The 13,886-nt window shown below is 45.6% G+C and overlaps 1 long non-coding RNA gene across 1 annotated transcript in view; it reads left to right on the top strand.

Annotated features, from left to right (window-relative positions):
- Window positions 1–7,982, top strand: part of LOC143842898 (uncharacterized) — a 66,099-nt gene extending 58,117 nt beyond the window's left edge. The window contains exon 3 of the long non-coding RNA XR_013233389.1: window positions 7,867–7,982. This is a non-coding gene — a long non-coding RNA (uncharacterized LOC143842898). The remainder of the gene's footprint in view (window positions 1–7,866) is intronic.
- The last annotated feature ends 5,904 nt before the right edge of the window (window positions 7,983–13,886 follow it).

Below are 13,886 nucleotides of genomic sequence, written 5' to 3'. Positions count from 1 at the left end.
AAACTTAATGAGCAGTCCCTCCACCCCCTCATCTAGATCATTAATAAATATGTTAAAAAGTACTGGACCTAGTACTGAACCCTGAGGTACCCCGCTACTTACCTCCCTCCAGTCTGATGAAACACAAATGACAACAACTCTTTGAGTGTGGTTCTCTAACCAATTCCCTATCCACCTAACTATCTGAAAATCCAGATTGCAGTCCTTCAATTTATCCATCAGAACATCATGGGGAAACTTATCAAAAGCTTTACTAAAATCCAAGTAAACATCAACCAAATTTCCACGATCCAGCTAACCTGTTACTTGGTCAAAAAAGGAAACCAGGTTGGTCTGGCAGGACCTGATGGAGACAAATCCTTGGATCACCAGATGTTTGCAGATCGCTCCCTTTAATATCCCTTTAATATCTGCTCCATTATCTTCCCCACAACAGAGGTCAGACTCATTGGTCTGTAGTTTCTCGGGTCATCCTTCCTCCCTTTTTTGTATATCGGAATGTTTGCTCTCTTCCAGTCCTCCGGGACGTCTCTAGTCCTTAAAGAGGTCTTGAAGATGATGGACAAGGGTTCTGCAAGTTCTCCGGAAAGTTCTTTGAGCATTTTCAGGTGAATTTCTTCCTGGCCAGGGGATTTGAACTCATCCAGTGCAGCTAAATGCCTCTCGACAACCTCTCTGTCCATGTCAACCTGGCACCCAGACACCATCCCTTGGCTACTGCCATCTCTAGATGTGCCTAAACCCTTTGACCTGTGGGAAAAAACAGATGTAAAATAGGCGCTGAGCCTTTCTGCTTTCTCTGCATCCTCTGTTAGAGTTTGTCCATCTGCACCTAACAGTGGGCCTATTGCCTCCTTTACGTTTGCTCCTCACTTAACTGAAAAATCTTTTCTTGTTACAATGGGCTTCCCTGGCCAATCTTAGCTCACTCTCAGCTTTGGCCTTTCTGATGATTGATCTACAGTACCTAGTAACTTGTAGGTACTCTTCTTTAGAGCTTTGTCCTTCTCTCCGTTTCCTGAACATTTCCCTTTTCTTTCTTAGTTCCTCTTGAAGTTCTGTGTTCATCCAAATAGGCTTCTTAGAGCTCCTGCAGTGTTTTCGTCTTTCTGGGATAGTCATGGATTGAGCATGTAATAACTCTTGTTTGAGTAGCGCCCACCCTTCACATGCTCCCTTCCCTTCCAGCATTCTTGTCCATGGTATGACACTCATCATGTCTTTGAGTTTATTAAAGTTTGCCCTAAGAAAATCCAACATCCGCGTCTGGCTACAAGCTTCCTTGCCCCCCTATCTCAAAAGGAAATTTACGAGGACATGGTCACTTCCCCCTAGGGTCCCCACCTCCTTCACCCCATCCAACAACTCTTATCTGTTGGCTAGTACAGTATGGCTGAACCTCTTGTGGGTTCATCTACCATTTGATAAATGAAATTTTCAGCCAGGCAGTATGCATTTATGTTCTCCCCCAGCCAGGTACATGCTAGAATGGAGGACAAACTTCTTTGCATGTGGTTTTTCCACTTAAACCTTCCTCCTTTGTCCATTTCTCCACTACAGAGCATGGACAGATTTATTAGGCATGGCTTCCCACATTGTTTTGTCACAGTGGATGGTTGCCACATTCCCATAAGAGCCCCAGAAGGTAGCATCAACAAGTTCAGGATCAGGAAGGATTTCTGCTCCATGCTTCTTCAGGGACTGTGGACCACTCCAGGCATTTCATAGATGCACAGGTGGGCTGGAATGGAAGATGTCCAACTTGCACAGTGCCATGGACGCAGGGGTCTTTGTCCTAGGAAACGCAACAGTAACCATCAAGAAAGTCCAGGTTCCAGCTCTGATCCTAGGTCATGCTGTATATCCCTGAGAAGGTGGCTCATGACACCCTACAAATGGCCACGCACCAATAGTCAAAGCTATTACAATCTTAGGCATTCCCATGCTAGAAATGTGGTGGAGCAAGCCTTTGGGAGGCTTAAAGGATGATGGAGGTATTTGAAAGCAAGGCTCCATGTCCACCTTGATAATATAACCGCTCTTGTGATTAGAACCTCTTGTGGCGCAGAGTGGTAAGGCAGCAGACATGCAGTCTGAAAGCTCTGCCAATGAGGCTGGGAGTTCAATCCCAGCAGCCGGCTCAAGGTTGACTCAGCCTTCCATCCTTCCGCTGTGGGGTAAACAGTAATGACTGGGGAAGGCACTGGCAAACCACCCCGTATTGAGTCTGCCATGAAAACGCTAGAGGGCATCACCCAAGGGTCAGACATGACCCGGTGTTTGCACAGGGGATACCTTTAACTTTACCTCTTGTGATTGCTTGTGTCATCCTCCAGAACATACCTGAGAAAGGGCCACGACAGGTGAAGGAGGAGAAGAAGAAGAAGATGAAGAAGAAGAGTTGGTTCTTATATGCTGCTTTTCTCTACCCAAAGGAGTCTCAAAGCAGCATTTAAAAATGGCAGGACATGTGGGGGGGCGGGGGGGGCACCTAGCAGCAATCTTGAAGTTTAAGAGGAGCAAGTAGCAATGGTGGTGGATGAAGAGCCACCCATCACAGAGCAAAGAAAAAGGATTTATACTGAGGGGATCAGGGTTAGAGACATCAAAGCTAAGTTCCTTTATAGTCACTGGGTGGATAGATCACAGTGATTTTCTCTTCAATCTATATAAATTATAAAGTTTGCATTGTTCATTTAAAGGTCCAGATTCTCTGTTCTTGCTTTATTTCTCTGCATCATCTGGGAAGGTGTTCCACAGGCTTAGGATAGGTCTTCGCCACAGCCTACACTACAGTCCACCCCCTGTGGTTCCTTGTGTGCAACAGGGATATCTGTTAAAGTTGCCCATCCTATTGACCAAGGAATTTGATACATTTTAAAAAAATATGGGAGGGGTGATTATTTGTTGCTCTGCTTGAAAATTCCCGTTCTCCAACATGTCCACACCACGCAAGGGAGGCTGTTGGCAGAAGGCAGAAATTGAGGCTCTCTTGGAGCTGGTACAGGTGTCCAAAAGCCTGTCCCGGTTGATGGCCAGAACAGACATGCAAACTAGGAGAGCGTATGTTATGCTGGCCAGAAAGCTGGCAGCAAGGGGCTTCAACCAGACCTGGGAGCAAGTCCAGATTAACTTTAAAAGGGTAAGGCTGAACTTTTTAAACAGTCTGGAGCAGTGTCAGAGTGTTCCTCAGGAGACTAGAAGAACTCCCTTCTACTCCCAGATGATGGCCATCTGGGAGGCAGCAGGATAGAATCATAGAATCACAGAATCATGGAAGGTGCCACATGGGACATCTAGTCCAACCCCCTGCTCAACACAGGATCAGCCCAAAGCATCCTAAAGCATCCAAGAAAAGTGTGTATCCAACCTTTGCTTGAGGACTGCCAGTGAGGGGGAGCTCACCACCTCCTTAGGCAGCCTATTCCACTGTTTAACTACTCTGAGTCTGAAAAACTTTTTCCTGATATCTAGCCTATATCGTTGTACTTGTAGTTTAAACCCATTACTGTGCGTCCTTTCCTCTGCAGCCAACGGAAACAGCATCCTGCCCTCCTCCAAGTGGCAACCTTTCAGTTACTTAAAGAGGGCTATCATGTCCCCTCTCAACCTCCTTTTCTCCAGACTGAACATTCCCAAGTCCCTCAACCTATCTTCATAGGGCTTGGTCCCTTGGCCCCAGATCATCTTCATCGCTCTCCTCTGTACCCTTTCAATTTTATCTATGTCCTTCTTGAAGTGAGGCCTCCAGAACTGCACACAGTACTCCAGGTGTGGTCTGACCAGTGCTGTATACAATGGGACTATGACATCTTGTGATTTTGATGTGATGCCCGTGTTGATACAGCCCAAAATGGCATTGGAGCAGAGGAGGCATCTGCATCCATTACAACAATTTTCTTGGGTGTGTGGTCAAGATGGCGTTCTGAGAGGATTGCTTTGCAATCACTGAAGCCTGACAGGGGCCAATTGTGGAAGCACAACCCAGGAAGTTCTAGGGATCTCTTGGGGCCGTTTCCAATCCTTTAGGGAGTTTCTCTCCCTGGATTATAGGCTGTCAGCATTTCATGTCAAGAGGACGACCGCCACATTTTATTTTGGACTAATTTTCCAAGCTTGAAACAACCAGCCAATAATAGCCTGCATTCTTCCTAGAGAATCTTTTTTTTCCTCTCCAGTTTGAAGAGAGCAGTAGCTGGAGGAACGCAAAAAATGTGAGTGTTCTGCTTGCTTTCAGTTTCTTCCAAGATAGGCATTCCAGTTCCACTCCTCCCCCTCCGCTCCTTGCCCAAACTAATTTACAAGAGAATTCTTTCTTCGGGCGGGAGGCAAGCCAGCTAAATATACTCGCTAAAACGGACAATGAAAGAGCTTGAGAATTTGTTAATGAGAGTTCAGGGGAAGTTCCTGAAAGAACACGGAGATTTTGCAAATTAAAGATGTCCCAGAAGAACTTGGGAAAACAGATCTAAGGAAGGAAATCGCAAAAAGCCTCAAACATTACAGACAAGAGGAAGAGATCCGGATTGACAAAGTATACAGAACCTACTTAAAGGCGACTGCAAGCAAGAATCAAGCAAGAGACTTTTTTGGCCCTGACAGAAAGGCAACCAGAAATACTCTATGCAGGAACCATCAGGCGACACCGCTGAGTGTGGTGGATCAAGAAACACAAATACTTCGAGACCCGCAAGCAGATACATCATGGAAAAGAACACAATTTCATTTTCTGCGAACACCTGAAGAATGTGATGAACAGTGGAGCGTTCTCTTGGCTTCCTGTGGGAAAGCAGCAGTAACTCTTAGGTCAGGGCCAATATATGAAGGGAACTGACTATACTACCTAAGACAATAATAGAATATATTCTTATAATAGATTATACTCTCATATGTATCAACAATTACTCTGCTAAGAAAGATGGTAATAACTTCTAGATCAGGATTAATATGTGATGGGAACTGAATATGTATGCTAATATGTATGCTAAAAGAGGATGGCAAACTATACTTTCATATGTATCAACAAGACAGCAGCAGTAACTCTTAGGTCAGGGCCAATATATGAAGGGAACTGACTTTATACTACCTAAGACAATAATAGAATATATTCTTATAACAGATTATACTCTCATATGTATTAACAATTATTTCGCTAAGAAAGATGGTAATAACTTCTAGATTAGGATTAATATGTGATGGGAACTGAATATGTATGTTAAAAGAGGATGGCAAACCACACTTTCATATGTATCAATAAGTATTTGGTTAGTTGATTGTTCTTTTCTCTTTATAATTTAAGCGATGGGAATTGAGCACGTACATTTCAAGATAAGAATGGATTGTGTTTTTATATAGATTAATGATTACTCTGTTAGCCGGCTGTTTCCTTTTTCTTTTTTTTCTCTTTCTCCCCATTTTTTTTGTAAACTTAAGAAAGACAGCAGTAACTTAGGCTAGGACTAACTAGCAATGGTAACTGATTATATATTGCTTGAGATAATATTAGAATATACTATGTATGGTATACACGCATAGACGATGTATAGACTGTGTACTAATAATTATTTATTAGCTGGTCGTTTTCTTTTTCTCTCTTTACCTTTCTGTAAATGCCTTACATAACAACAAACAATAAAATCTCAGAAATAAAAGGAAAAAAAAACAATTTCTGATGGTTTAATAATGGACTGAATGCCTTCCACCCCCAAGCAATTTTGTCAAAAACATAATGACAAGGCAAAACTTCAAGATTGCTGCTAGGTGTCCCCCGGGTAGAATATGTGGACGCTTTAAGGGAGTTTTCCAACCAAAGGCCATAAACCAAAGGGATCCAACCAAAAGGGATCCCGACGATCACGGGCCAGGGGCGCTATGTTTGGGGGAGGAGGCTGGACAAGAGAAGGGTTGGGAGTACTGGTGTCCCGTATAGGGCCCGGCCGTGGAAACACAACCGGTGTTCTGGGTGTGCTCGATTCCCTTCTAACCTCCGTCCCATCCCCAGGGATGTGAGGGTGGAGGCTAAGGGGAAAGTGGGTCTGACATTGGTCTTGTGCAATGCAAGGTCAATCAAGAACAAGGCTGCGACTCTGCAACACTTCTTTGCGGAGTCAAAGGCTGACCTTGCGTGCATAACGGAGACCTGGCTGAGAGATGGAGAGGAGGTGGCCTTGAGAGAACTAGCCCCAGCAGGATACTCCGTTCTTCACCAATCCCGGACCCACAAGAGAGGAGGGGGGTGGCAATCCAGGCCAGGCATTTTTCTACTTTCGCCAGGCCCGGCTACTAGCGCCCTACCTGTCCCCTGACCACTTGGCCACAGTGATCCATGCGACAGTCACCTCCAGAATAGATTTCTGTAACTCGCTCTACGCGGGCCTACCCTTGTCCCTGACCTGGAAACTACAGCTGGTACAAAATGCAGCTGCCATGGTCCTCACTGGAACATCTTGGAGGGCCCACATCCAGCCGGTGCTGAGGCAGCTGCATTGGCTGCCAATTGCTGCCCAGATCCGGTTCAAGGTTTTGGTTTTAACCTTCAAGGCCATACGCGGGTTGGGACCCACATACCTGAGGGACAACCTACTGCTCTATGCCCCCCACAGGGCCTTACGCTCTGCGGGTGAGAACCTGTTGGTCGTTCCCGGCCCGAAGGAAGCGCGCCTAGCCTCAACCAGGGCCAGGGCTTTTTCAGTCCTGGCCCCTACCTGGTGGAATGAGCTCCTGGGTGATCTGCGGGCCCTGCGGGATTTGTCAGTTTTCCGCAGGGCCTGTAAAACGGAGCTCTTCCACCAGATCTATGGTTTAGGCTGGAGTCAGCGAATCAGGGACATCGCTCCCCCCCTAGGAGTTGGAGTGTACGCTACTCCCCCATCCTTTCCTCTTAACCTCTTTGATAATTGGGGGAGGGATGGGATTTTTAGCCGTCATGTTAGTAGATTGATGTTTTAATGGGAATTTTAATGGGATTAGTTGTTGTCACCCGCCTCGAGCCTGTCGGGGAAGGTGGGAAATAAATATAATAACAACAACAACAACAACAACAACAACAACAACAACAACAACAATAATAATAATAAAGGGACTCTTAAGGTGAAAGGGTAGGTGAATATAAGGCTCAAACAATGTTTTAACTCCATTTTTTTCATAGAAGCAAATGTTGGTTCAGTGACACCTATGTCCACTTGATGGCCACACAAGAACATGCCCCCCTTAAAGTGACCCACACCATTGTCCCCCATGAGTGGCCAATGCCTGGTGTTTCCATTGTAAATAGTTGGCATGCCCTCCCTCATTAGAAGAGGCATCTTGAGGCTTGGTCCTTTCCTGTTAGATACCCACCTCTTTCATTCAGCCAAACAACACATCAAGATACTGCAAAAACATTTATACTTTATTGATGACAACACAAAACAAGACCCTCACTTCTCTTTCCCCTCTTTCTTCTGCTTGCTCCTCACCTCTTCAGCAACTCTGGCACCAAGAAGACTTGGTGGATGCCACCATCAGTCCCACCCATGCAAGGAGAGGGCCACTGAGGGCGCAGAAATTGAGAGTGCGAAAGAGGAGGGACCATTCACCTCTTAAAAGCGCAAAAGATTTTTTATTTCGTAATGATAAATACTGGGCACATGGGCAAGCATGACATGAGACCTTTCTAACTTCCTCCCTCAAGTGTTATTTTAGCACAACCCCATGCCACTCACCCTGAAGACTTCCCCGCAGCCATCGTGTCCTTGGAAAAGAGATGCATGTCAGCTTGTAAGTGTGACCTACGTGTAATGTAGTGGTATTGTCCAAAGCTTGCCCACATTACATTTTGGCCTCTAATGTAACCAGTTTACCAATGTTTTCCCCTTATTTCCACAGTGTGTGCATTTGGAGAGAGAATGGGCACGATGTACCGCTGGAGGAGGAGGGGAGGAGTGATATGGACCGCCAAGTGAAAGAGCTGAGGAAGAGGGCGGAGGATGCAGAAGAAGGAATGAGGAGGGGGGAGGAGGGAGAGGGGATGTAAATAGTTCTGGGGGTTGATATGATATTGTGGGTGGAGGGTGGGGTAGGGTGTTAAAAATGTTGTTGGCTTTATTGTTGTGTTAGAATTCTTGTAGGTGAAGGAATGGAGGCCTTGAGGGAGAGAACGAGGGAGGGTGGTTTTGATGTGTGTTAATAAAAACAGGTTAATAAATGTACAAATCTCAATATCAGCATCCTTTTCTTTCTTTAGTAAACATTTAAAAAACACCCCCACCCACCATGGCAACCACAAACCTTCATATATTACTGGAAGTGATTCCTCACACTTTAAAGGTGTGCCACATTTCATCACAGCTGATGGAATGCAAAAGAGCACTGCTGTAGAACAATAAACTTTTTTATTTTTAAACGTGGGTGGTAGGATCAGAAGAGAACTCTCAAGGTGAATACTTCTCCCTCGGCTTGATTACTCTCTTCCTTTTGACCAGGCATCTGGTCTGTGTTGCCTAGCTAGTTTCAGGATTGTGTGTGAGGAGTGGAGGCTGGTGGTGTTGGGGGTGGGGGTGGGGTCTGTGGAGTGGGGAGCTGTGGTGAGTTGGCCTGCTCCTGTACTTCCCGGGCCTGTTCCCATATTCCCCTGGCCTCCATGAGGACCACAATCCTCTCCACCATGTCTCCCATCCTGTCCATAGACTGGACAGTCCCATGAAGGATAGCAGTGCTTTCCTGCATCGACACAGTGACTGCCTCCCTCGCTAATCTAGTTTCCGCCCTGTAATTTTGCATCTCCCTACTGGAGAGCTCCATTTTCACCCTCTCCAAATGCTCCATGGATTCAGCAATGGTCCTGTACTGCTCCATGTCTTCTTCTCCCTGCTGGAGGAGCCTCTGGCCAAGGTTCATTAGCAGGGAGACACGTTTCTGCCTCCTCTGCTCCTGCATTAGGCACTCCTCTGCAAAGACGCTGCCTCTTGGAACCTCAGCAGGCCCCTGGGCTGCATGTTCCTCCTCCTCCTTTCCAGACACTTCTCCTGCAAATAAAATGAAAATTAAGTTATCTATTGGGTTGTGTGTGTGTGTCTGTGGGTGGGTGGTTAAACCCATTCTCCACCCAGCAGCCTTCTCACTCAAAAGGCTTGGCAGCACTCACTGTACGTTCCTTGCCCTCTTCCCTGAGGAGAGATTAGACTCTCAATGGGAGGGAAGGAGACATGTGCAATGCTGGTTTACCAGTTGCACATTCCTATGGAAGTGAAACTGCTTACAATCCCTGTAGTTAACTGCTAAGGCTTTCCTCCAGGTGCATCCTGTGGTCGTGGGGTGAGAATCTGAGAAGGAACAGCTGCAGCATGCACGGAGGGAGTTTGTGAGATGTAGTCTTTGGAGTCCCCCGTCAAGGATTGCTGCCTTGCCGTGGCAAGGGGGCTTCCGTAGTTCAGTGAAGCTATGAGCTATGCCGTGCAGGGCTACCCAAGATGGACAGATCATAGCAGAGAGCTCTGAAAAAAGGTATTCCACTGGAGAAGGAAGTGGCAAACCACTCCAGTATCTCTGCCATGAAAACTCTAAGGACAGTACCAAAAGCAAAACAATATGACGCCGGAAGATGAGCCCCTCAGGTCGGAAGGTGTCCAATATGCTTCTGGGGATGAGCAGACAGCTAGTACGAGTAGCTTCAGCATGAATGAAGCGACTGGGCCAAAGCCGAAAGGATGCTCAGTTGTGGAAGTAACTGGTGGCGAAAAGACAGTCCGATGCTGTAAAGATTTTTATTCCATAGGAACCTGGAATGTCAGATCCATGAATCAAGGCAAGCTGGACGTGGTTAAACAAGAGATGACAAGACTGAACATCAACATTTTAATAATCAGTGAACTAAAATGGACAGGAATGGGTGAATTTAATTCAGATGACCATCAGGTATACTACTGTGGACAAGAATCTTGCAGAAGAAATGGAGTAGCCTTCATAATCAATAAGAGAGTAGGAAAAGCAGTCTTAGGATACAATCCCCAAAATGATCTCAGTTCGAATCCAAAGCAAACCATTCAACATCACAGTAATTCAGGTCTATGCCCCAACCACTGCTGCTGAAGAGGATGATTTTGACCAGTTCTATGAAGCCCTACAACACCTTCTAGAAGCAACACCAAAAATGATGTGCTTATCATCATAGGGGATTAGAACGCTAAAGTAGGAAGCCAAAAGATAACCGGGATAACAGGCAAGTTTGGCCTTGGAGTACAAAATGAAGCAGGGCACAGGTTGGTAGAATTTTGTCAAGAGAATACAATGGTCATAGCAAACACTTTTTTCCAACAACCCAAGAGACGACTCTACACATGGACATCACCAGACGGTCAACACAGAAATCAGATTGACTATGTGCTCTGCAGCCAAAGATGGAGAAGTTCTATCCAGTCAATAAAAACAAGACCAGGAGTTGATTGTGGTTCAGATCATCAGCTTCTTGTTGCAAAATTTAGGCTTAAATTGAAGAAAGTAGGGAAAAGCACTAGGCCACTCAGGTATGAACTAAATCATATCCCCAACGAATATACAGTAGAAGTGACAAATAGATTTAAGGAATTAGATCTGATAGATCTGATAGATCTGATAGAGTGCCTGAAGAACTATGGACGGAGGTTAGCAACATTGTACAAGAGGTGGCAACTAAAAGCATCCCAAAGAAAAAGAAATGCAAGAAATCAAAATGTCTGTCTGAGGAAGCTTTACAAATAGCTAAGGAGAGAAGGGAAGTGAAAGGCAAGGGAGAAAGATACACCCAGTTGAATGCAGAATTCCAGAGAAAAGCTAGAAGAGATAAGAATGCCTTCTTAAATGAACAGTGCAAACAAATAGAAGAAAACAATAGAATGGGGAGGACCAGAGATCTTTTCAAGAAAACTGAAGATATGAAGAGAACGTTTCATGCAAAGATGGATATGATAAGGGACCAAAATGGTAGGGACCTCACAGAAGCAGAAGAGATTTTAAAAGGTGGCAAAATTATACAGAGGAACTATACAAGAGCGAGCTTAACATCCCTGATAACCACGATGGGGTAGTTATTTTCCTGGAGCCAGACAACCTGGAATGTGAAGTCAAATGGGCCTTAGGAAGTCTGAGCAACAATAAAGCTAGTGGTGGTGACAGCATTCCAGTTGAACTATTCAAAATCTTAAAAGACAATGCAGTAAAAGTGCTACATTCAATATGCCAGCAAATTTGGAAAACTCAACAATGGCCACAGGATTGGAAAAGGTCAGTTTACATTCTAATCCCAAAGAAGGGCAATGCCAAAGAACATTCAAACTACCGCACCATTGCACTCATTTCTCATGTTAGCAAAGTTATGCTCAAAATCCTACAAGCTAGGCTCCAGCAATATGTGGACCATGAACTTCCAGAAGTACAGGCAGGATTTCAAAGAGGCAGAGGAACTAGAGATCAAATTGCCAACATACGCTGGATCATGGAGAAAGCTAGGGAGTTTGCAGATGATACTACTCTAATGGCAGAAAGTGAAGAAGAACTAAAGAGCCTGTTGATGCGGGTGAAGGAGGAGAATACAAAAGTTGGCTTGAAACTCAACATCAAGAAAACGAGGATCATGGCATCTGGCCTCTCAATTCCTGGAAAAAGATGGGGAAGAAATGGAGATAGTGACAGATTTTATGTTCTTGGGCTCCAAGATCACTGCAGATGGGGACTGCAGCAAAGAAATTAAAAGATGCTTGCTCCTGTGGAGGAAAGCTATGGCAAATCTAGACAGTATCCTAAAAAGTAGAGACATCACCCTGCCAACAAAAGCGCATTTAGTCAAGGCTATGGTCTTCCCAGTTGCAATGTATGGCTGTGAAAGTTGGACCATAAGGAAGGCTGAGCGTCAAAGAATTGAGGCTTTTGAACTCTGGTGCTGGAGAAGGACTGCAAGGCGAACAAACCGGTCAGTCCTAGAGGAGATCAGCCCAGACTGCTCCTTAGAAGGCCAGATCTTGAAGATGAAACTCAAATACTTTGGCCACCTCATGAGAAGGAAGGACTCCCTCGAGAAGAGCCTAATGCTGGGAGCGATTGAGGGCAAAAGAAGAAGGGGACAACAGAGAATGAGGTGGCTGGATGGAGTAACTGAAGCAGTAAATGCAAACTTAAATGGACTCCGGGGAATGGTAGAGGACAGGAAGGCCTGGAGGATCATTGTCCAAGGGGTCACGATGGGTCAGACACAACTTTGCACCTAACAACGACAAAGTCTTTGGAATAAAGTATTTATTAATCTTCTAGGCATAAAAAGAGAAAGAAAGCAGAGGGTGTTTGCATGCCACCAATACAAAAGACAACTTTCCTCCTTAGAAGGTAACCTCCTGCTGCTTACAGGCAAACCATCAGCACCCTTTTCAAATAATCAGAACCAGAATGAAAGAATACCCACTGATCTCAGTGGCAGAGGAGTCACTGCCTTGGTCTTCCTCTGGCTCGGAAGATATCTGCTGACTTGGCTGGGTTGAAGGCTTGGGAAGTTGGGTCTCTGTATAAAAAGAAAAAAACTGCACCTCTAGCAACCCAGAATAGTTGCCCCGAGGACACACCGAGGAAGGGATTACCAGAGACAAGCAGTGTTTAATGCACACTGGACCTCTTATATTAGGCAGGACAAAGGCAGAGCAACCAAGGCAGCGGCAGCTCTGGGCAGCCCATGCAGAGAAACAAATAAGTATATAAACATCTGCCACACAACAGAGGTTCAGGTAGCCTAACCTGCAACTCAGGCGCCCTATGCTTACCTGAGGCTAGGGGAGTAGAGCAGCGGAGACTGGATTCCTCCTCTGGTGGGATTGGAAAAAGGTTTCAGGTAACCATCTCCCACTCTGCATGGATCTTTGGGTGAGACCTTCCAGTGGATGGTCCCTTGTTGGGATCGTCTGGGTGCTGCTGGCCGCTCTTCCTCTGCCACCTGATTCCTCTTTGTTAGTTTTAGGCTACAAGCAACCCTTTCGGGCCACCCATCGCCATCACCCTGCCCATGGATTCCCCTTTGAATAAGGGCAGGTTACCAGAGCTGATCCAGAAGCTCACTTCAGCCCAGGCCAATTGTGGCCATGAGCCCGCATTCACATGGCCACCTCCTCGAAAACTTCCCATTTTCTTTGGGAGATGGTAAGGGCATTTTGAACATTCTCCTCTGTAAAGATGGTGAGAAGGTCTCTGACCTTGGCGTCCCTCCATGTAGGTCCCCTGACACTAGCCTGGAAGCTCAATGCCTGGGAAGTCTGCTGCGAGGTGAACACCATCTTGTCCTAGACATGAAAGACAGATGGCCAGCCAAGGAAGCCAGTTTTGTTTTTCTTGCTTCCCGCCTCGCTCTGCCCAGGGGAATTCTCGACTCCTAATTGGATCAGGAGCCTGGCAACATAGATTAACCTGATGGGATCATGAGTCCACCTGAATTCTTGCTGGCAATTTTTCCTTTGTCCGCAAAACATGCGGTCACCACCAATTTATTTTGCAGGCGTATAAATGAAGATTGTGAGCCCACCCAAAACAGTTCTGTGGCAATGGTATGGTGATGATCAACAATTAAACGAGCTTGGTACATAATGTGCCCATTTAGTGATGGCGAAGCAGTCACAGTTAGGGAACATAAGACATTTTTTAGTGGGGTTTGCTGGGGTACGCAAAAAACATGTCACCTTTGCGATGCTTTGAGAAGTTTGAACACTTCATAGCTTTGTGAAATGATAAACCTTTGAGAAGCAAGCTTTGTGAAACATCACTGAATAAAATGTGCTTCCGTGAGTCTCTCCTACTAGCCTCTCCTACGTGCGTATACACATATTGGTTGCCTTAGACACATTGCCATTTTTAAAAAGAAAAAAAAATCCTGTTCCCAGGATCAATGGAGAGGGAGG

The sequence above is a fragment of the Paroedura picta genome, chromosome 8 (assembly GCF_049243985.1).
Source record: "Paroedura picta isolate Pp20150507F chromosome 8, Ppicta_v3.0, whole genome shotgun sequence".
Taxonomy (NCBI): Eukaryota; Metazoa; Chordata; class Lepidosauria; order Squamata; family Gekkonidae; genus Paroedura; species Paroedura picta.
The sequence above is the reverse complement of the archived record's forward strand: the minus strand, read 5'-3'. Positions and strand labels throughout refer to the sequence as shown.